Source organism: Mustela putorius, unplaced genomic scaffold (genome assembly GCF_011764305.1).
Source record: "Mustela putorius furo isolate JIRA1106 unplaced genomic scaffold, ASM1176430v1.1 tig00003836_pilon_pilon_pilon, whole genome shotgun sequence".
Lineage (NCBI taxonomy): Eukaryota > Metazoa > Chordata > Mammalia > Carnivora > Mustelidae > Mustela > Mustela putorius.
This window is the reverse complement of record NW_025421989.1, coordinates 771,041-778,517: the sequence shown is the minus strand read 5'-3', so window position 1 is coordinate 778,517 and position 7,477 is coordinate 771,041.

Genomic DNA, 7,477 nt, shown 5'->3' with positions numbered 1-7,477 from the left:
TGAATATGGGCTTCAAACATCTCTTGGACTCTCCAGTTTCAATTCTGGGGAGGTCTACACCTAGGCGTGCAGTTGCTGGAGCTTATCTTAAAAGAGAACATGTCTTTGACACAATGGGCTATTTTAAGTCTCATCGGAGGTCAACTCTCTCCTGTCCACATGCTAAGAGGGGTGTGCAGTCCCCAATCTAGGTGGTGCTGCATGGGTCATGTCCACAAGGTCCTGCATGTATTTTGCTGAGGGCATCCCTGTGATTCTCCTGCATGAGTGGGTCAGGTTGGCCAGCCCCTACAGTTGAGTACTTTTGGGCATCAATCTCTCCGTCCCATGAGGGCATGCTCTCCACAGGTAAGACATGCTTAGGCAGTCAGCTGGTGCTTTCCCTAAGCTGCTTGTGCCCCCCAGCATGGGTGAGCATCCTAGATTTTGTGACATCTCTGGATTTGTTGAACCAATCGCTTCTGTGTGGTGGATGGTTTCCTTCCCCAACGAGTAGACGTGAAACAGCTAAAACTCCCCCAAGAAAAGAGGTCATCGGTTTCTCTCGTCTTCTTCTGTTTCTGCAGCAAATCCCAGAAAATTGAAAATTCATTTGCTAATGATGGTCTCTGATCTAAGGAGACGAGGATTTTATTTATTGTCTGAAATGCTCTACTCAAGACAGCTTCACCCACCATGGCCTCTGAAGTTCTCTAGAAGGAGGAAGGACAAAGAAATCAACAGCTAGGACTCCGTGAGACATCTCCATGTGCTTGAAGCTGAGTGCTAACGTTCCTGGGGTGTCGGCATGACTGTCAACTCCGCTGTTACCTGAGGGGAAACTGAGGCAGATACAAACCAAGTGGTTTGATCTGGGTCACTCAGACGTCAAGAGGAAAGCAAGAGTTCAGAGAATCAACTGTGTGTGTATACATACATGTATATACATGTTTATATATATTTTATATATGCATGCAAATACACAGATGTGTGTGTGTGTGTTTAAAGAAATTGGTTCATAAAGTTGTGGGTCTGACAAGTCTGAAATCTCTAGGGTAACTTGACAGGCTGGAAACTCGGGCAGGATTTCTGTTTTGCAGCCTTGAAGAAGCATTCATTTCTGTATCTAGACACCTCTATTTTTGCAACTGAGACTTTCATCTTACTGGATGAGGCCCACCCACCATATAGAGGGTGATCCACCTCAACTCTACCAGTAGGAGATGTCAACCAAACCTATAATCAATATGATCCTCCAACCACTGGCCCCTGACCTCACTGTCTGTCCTGTCCTGTGCCCAGGTAGGTCAGCCTCTGCCCCTCACATCAGGGGACACTTGGCAATGACTGGGGATGTTTTTCATTCTCACAACGGTAGGGCGCTATTGGCATGTGGTGGGTGGAGACAAGAGATGCTGCTCAGCACCCTACAGTGCTCAGGATGCCCCACATCAGGGCCAATACATTGGCCCTGCTGACACTGAGAAGTCCCAACATAGTATGAGAGACTCATCTATCTATGTATCTATCTATCTATCTATCTATCTATCTATCTATCTAATCTATCATCTGTCTATCCATCCATCCATTCATCCATCCATCCATGCATTTATCTATCTGTCTGCATGCCAATTTATCATCCATCCATCCATCCATCCATCTATCCATCCATCCATCCATCCATCCATCCATCCATCCATCTATCCAACAATCCATCCATCCATCCATCCATCCATCCATCCATCCATCCATCCATCCATCCATCCATCCATCCATCCATCCATCCATCCATCCATCCATCCATCCATTTATATCTACGTATCCAACTATCATCTATCTAACTAGCTATCCATCATGTATCCATCCTATCTATCTATCTATCTATCTATCCATCCATCCCTCAATCTATCTCCTATCTACGGCTGTTTATAACAGCTTTGTTTACGATTGCCAAAACATGGAAGCAACCACACTCTCCTTCAGCAGGTGGATGGATTAACAAATGGTGGCCCATCCAGACAATGGAATCCTATTCTGCACTAAAGCGAAGAGAGCTTTCAAGCGAAGAAAAAACACGGAGGAACCTTCAATGCACATCACTAAATGAAAGAAGCCAAGCCAAAGTGTCCATCCTGTATGACTCCAACTCTAGGACATTCTGAAAAAGACAAAACCATGGAGACAGTAAAAAGGCCAGAGGTCACCAGGGGTTTGGTGGGGGGACGGATGAGTGAGTGGAGCACGTAGGATTTTTAGGGCAGTGAAGACATATAGTATGATACTATATATATAGTATGATACAGTGAAGGCATATAATATGATACTATAATGATGGATCCATGTCATTGCACATTTGTTGAAACCCATAGAATGGACACTGCCAGAAAGAACCCTAATATTACTATGAACTGCCTAGTTAATAATTAAGTGTCAATGTATTAATCACATCACATTAGAAGTTCACTGATAAACGTCAATGTTTGAATGATAATGTATCCCTTACCGGTTCATCCACTGTAACAAATGTAGCACACGAATGCAACATCTTAACAATGGGGGAAGTGTGTGTGTGAGCATATATGGAAACTCCCTGTACTTTCCATCTGAATTTTCCATAAACCTAAAACCACTCTAAGAATAATTTTTCTGAAAAGCTGCTTCTGTAGGGTCCCTCCCCACCCCTTCTTCTGGTCTTCAGGAATCTCCTGGACTTGGGCCCACAGTGTCTACATATCACCCGTAGGAGTTTCTCCTGTGAGTTACAGCATAGGGAGCAGATTCTCTCTGGAGAGCATGTGACCAAGAAACGAGGAACAACATCGACCTAAGTATTTCCTTATTAGGATTCTGAACTATGTCTGTTGAGGGGTTTCACAGTTTTGTCTGGGACTTGACCTTTTGAAAAAGGTCGTGGGGTTGGCGCCCGGCCAACTGGGTGTTGGGATGAAATAGGGGAAGCAGCCAGGCACTGGGGAGCTGGCCAGATGGTGGTACTTGATCTGGGTTTTGTCAGCCGTATTCTCCATCTGCAAAGGTCAATCAAGCTGTTTCCTTAGGTTATGGGCATGTTTTTGTAGGCATACTTGAGTACAACATTATTATTATTATTTTTTTAATGATGGACATGAAATTCTCATTACACAAAAAGGTGCCGTGTGACTTTATTTATTTAATTTATTTAATAAATTTGTTTCTTAATTTTTATTTTAAATAGGCTCCATTCCCATCGTGGGGCTCAAACTCACGACCTTGAGATCAAGTGCACATGCTCTACTGACTAAGCCATCTAGGTACCCCCAAACATGCACTATTTTAAGGTATATTGTGATCCAGTGGACTTTAGTGCTTTCCTGATGTCCAACCACAACCAGGCCATAAATATGTCATCTTCCCAAGAGGGGACCCTGTCCTTATCAGCTGTCACTTCCCACCCACGTCCCCACTGGTGCACCCAGTGGTTATCAACTTCTACCCCATTCATCCAGTTCCTGTCTGTGCGGATTTGTTTATTCTGGGCATTGCGTATCAGGGGGATCACACATGATGTGGGTTTTTGTGTGTGCCTGCTCTCCCTGGGGATGTTTTCAGGGTTCATCCACATGGTATCAGGTGTTAGAGCTTCATTCCTTTCTATAGCAAAGTTACCATTTTCTAGAGGACTCCATACTTCACCAATTGGGCAATCCCATCCCAAAAAACCAGACTGGGTCCAGGTCCCCTCAGGCTGTCTCATTGTTTATGTTGTACCATAAACAACCCATTTCTTTGGGAATACACAAAAGGTTCTACAAAGAGGGAGTGTGAGGCCAGCAAGGCCGGGGACGTTACACACTGGCCTTGCCCCAACTTTGGCATGGTTCTGTCAATCCAGGAGTATTTGGTGCCCTGGGAAAACATGGACCAAGGAAGTACCATCAAGGACACTTGAGACCAGGCCTTGTCCTGACGACCCCTTGTTGTATGACTGTTCAGCCGTATGGAGGAAGTCCTCAGAAGGTGGGCCGCCATCTTGAATCTGAGGGCACATTGACAAGAGGGAGATCAAGCTGCTGGTCGACCTGGGAGCTCATGAAAGAATGAGGCTTATTTAACCTGGAAAGCGGCATCCTCCATCCCCCGCTGTCTGAGAATGGGGAGAGGCAGGTGTGTTTTCTGTCCATTGCCCCCATTCAGAAATGGAAAGAACTGTTCTGCCCAGAACAAATTTGTTGGCCTATTGGAGTCTTAGGATGATGCCTGTGTGAGTTTTCCAGGAATGCCATAACAAAGTATGCACCCGGATGGCTTACAAGGACAGAAATTTACTGCATCACAGTTCTTTTTTTTTTTTTTTTTTTAAGATTTTATTCATTTATTTGTCAGAGAGAGACACAGCAAGAGAGGGAACACAAGCAGAGAGAGTGGGAGAGGGAGAAGCAGGCTCCCTGCTGAGCAAGGAGCCTGATGCAAGACTCAATCCCAGGACCTTGGGATCATGACCTGAGCCGAAGGCAGATGTTTAACCGACTGAGCTACCCAGGTGTCCCTGCATCACAGTTCTTGAGGCCAGAGGTCCAACATCAGAATGTTGACAGGATGGGTTCTTTCTGAGGGCTGTGAGGGCAAATCCCTTGCATGTGCTCCTTTCTAGTTCTGGATTCTCAGTTGTTCCTTCACTTGCAGACAGCCGTTTTCTCCCTCTGTCTTCTCCTGGTCTTCCTTCTGTACATGTCTGTCTGCATTTCCAATTTCCCCTTTTCATGAGGACACAAGTCATATTGGAATAGAACCTAGTCAAATTCTCTCATCTAACTCAATTTTCTAAAAAGACCCTACTTCCGATTAAAGTCATAGTCATAGGCACTTGGGGTTAGGATTTCAATATCTTTTTGAGGGGGAAAGTCAGCCTATTTTAACATCTTTCAGGCATCTTTCCAAACTAGGAGTGGATGATTCTTTCATGATTTCACCCACCCACCCAACCATGGATCCATCAATTCATTTACTCATTCACTTATCCATCATCCTTCCATGTATCTATCCATTTATCTATCCACCCATTATCCCTGTGTCCATTGTCCATCCACCCATCCACTCACCCATACTTCCTTCCTTCCATCCATCCAAACATCCATCCATCCAACCATCCATCCATCCATCCAAACATCCATCCATCCAACCATCCCTCCAAACATCCATCCAACCAACCATCCATCCAATCATCCATCCATCCAACCATCCAAACATCCATCCATCCATCCATCCATCCACCCATCCATCCAAACATCCATCCACCCATCCATCCATCGAAACATCCATCCATCCACCCATCCATCCATCCAAACATCCATCCACCCATCCATCCATCCAAACATCCTCCATCCATACATCAATCCATCCATTCAAACATCCATCCATCCATCCATCCATCCATCCATCCAGACATCCATCCATCCATCCATCCATCTATCCAAACATCCATCCATCCATCCATCCATCCATCCATCCATCCATCCATCCAGACATCCATCCATCCATCCATCTATCCAAACATCCACCCATCCATCTATCCATCCATCCATCCATCCATCCCTCCATCCATTAACTCATTCATGCATCCATTTAACTCCTCTATCAATTTTAGGTTTATACTCTTTCTGTGCATTGGGCACAGGGTAGACACCATGTTTCTGGGAGGTGTAGACCCCGACCGATGGAGTGCTACCACGTTAAACATCACCACATCCTTTATTTACTTAAGCCTCCACTTAGCTAGTGTCTTACTTGTAATTTTCTTTATGTGACTTTATCACGTCGCAGTTGAAAAAGTTTTCCTTAGTACAACTGTACTTCCTTCACCCAGGAAAGGTCTGAGGAACTGGTTCATTCTCCCACAATTGCCCAGGATGTTGGTTGGCAATTTGAGCCCATGCTGGTACTACCGTGAGAAGCAAGGCTGGGCTGGGTTGGGCGTGAGTGGCCGGAGCTGGGGAAGGCAGGTTACTGGGATGGAGGACAAGAGCAAGAGCTCTTGTTCAATTTTTATTTTGAGGACTCTGTTTTTTTAGAGAATATTATTCAGCAAAGGCACAATATTGTAATTATGTGGCCCAGAAAACCATGCAGTTAAGGAGTTCCATTTTCTCTGTCTTGTGATGTCAGCATCAGACCCAAGTCCACACTCCATGCTATGGTCTGTGCTGGTCAGTCCTCGGAGAATAGAAGGGAACAGACACAAGCGTAACATAAACACACATGGACAAGGCTCCCTTCTCCCAGGTCAGGACATGTGCATCTCCACGTCCGTGCATGCATCCTCGGAAGCCAACTCCCCCTCCATTGTAGAAGGTTCTGCAATGGATCCTGTGCCCGTGCTCATCTTCCAATCTCTACCAAATCAAATGCAATAATGAAGGGACATTTTCACATGGTCCTGTAGTATAAAACCCCTCTTGTCCTGGACGCCTCCCTCCTAGTGCAGTCCCCTCTGCAGGGGTGGGGAAATGCTTCTCTTATGTAATGTTAAGTAAACTTGGGCAGGTTTTTGCTCAGAGATGAATCTGATAGCTTAACCGCATTGCTCACAAATTTCAGCTGCACCTAGGCCTTTTCACGATTACATCTAGCGTGTTGGACAGATTTGGAAATTAAGCCAGCCAGAGCTAAGATAAGAGATCATCTCACCACGTATGTTCTGACACAGTTAAGTACAGAACGAGCCTGACATGAAAAGTTAGCGGGGGCTTAACCATTTCTGGAGCAAATTGCCATTGCCACGAACCCTCCTTATCTTGAGTTGATGTAAGAATTAAGTGTTCCTTTTGGAAATGACACTAAAACTTTTCAAAAAACATCATGACCATAAAACAATCAAAATGAGTGTGAATTCCTCACAGCAATTTCTCAAAGAGAGGTGGAGTCCTGTTTCTCTCCTCTTGGGTCTGGGCTTACCCCTCACTTGTTTTGGCCAAAAGGTGGTGGAAATGACAGGTGTGTCATCCAGAACATTCCATCCTATCAAGTCTTCCTGTTGGTGAAGGTCCCACACAAGCTGTTGGCTGATAGCTCAGCGGCCAGGGGTATGAATGGGCCATTTAGAACATTCTGTCTTATCAAGTCTTGGAGTTGCCTAGAGCTCCAGCCAACACCAGATAGAGCAGTTGAATCCTGTCAACCCTCAGAATCAGGACGCATAACAACAGCTCGGTCTTCATTTAGGCTATTACATTTTAGCATGATTCATTCCCTATAGATAAGCAAAATAACACCAACAGGCAAGGTGTGTAAAAACAAATACATGAAAGAAATAAGAGAAGCCTTCTTCATAGAGAAGCAGTGATGTTTTCAGCTATATTCAAACCCATGGCTTACAATCTCATCCGTTTTGGTTTTTTCCCCCCATGGTTGCTGACTCATCGCACATGTCTGGCATTGTGAAATACGAACAACACAATATCGGTTTGCGGTTTGGAGTGGAGATGATGAACAAAGGTGGTGGAAGGCATGGTTATGTGTCATC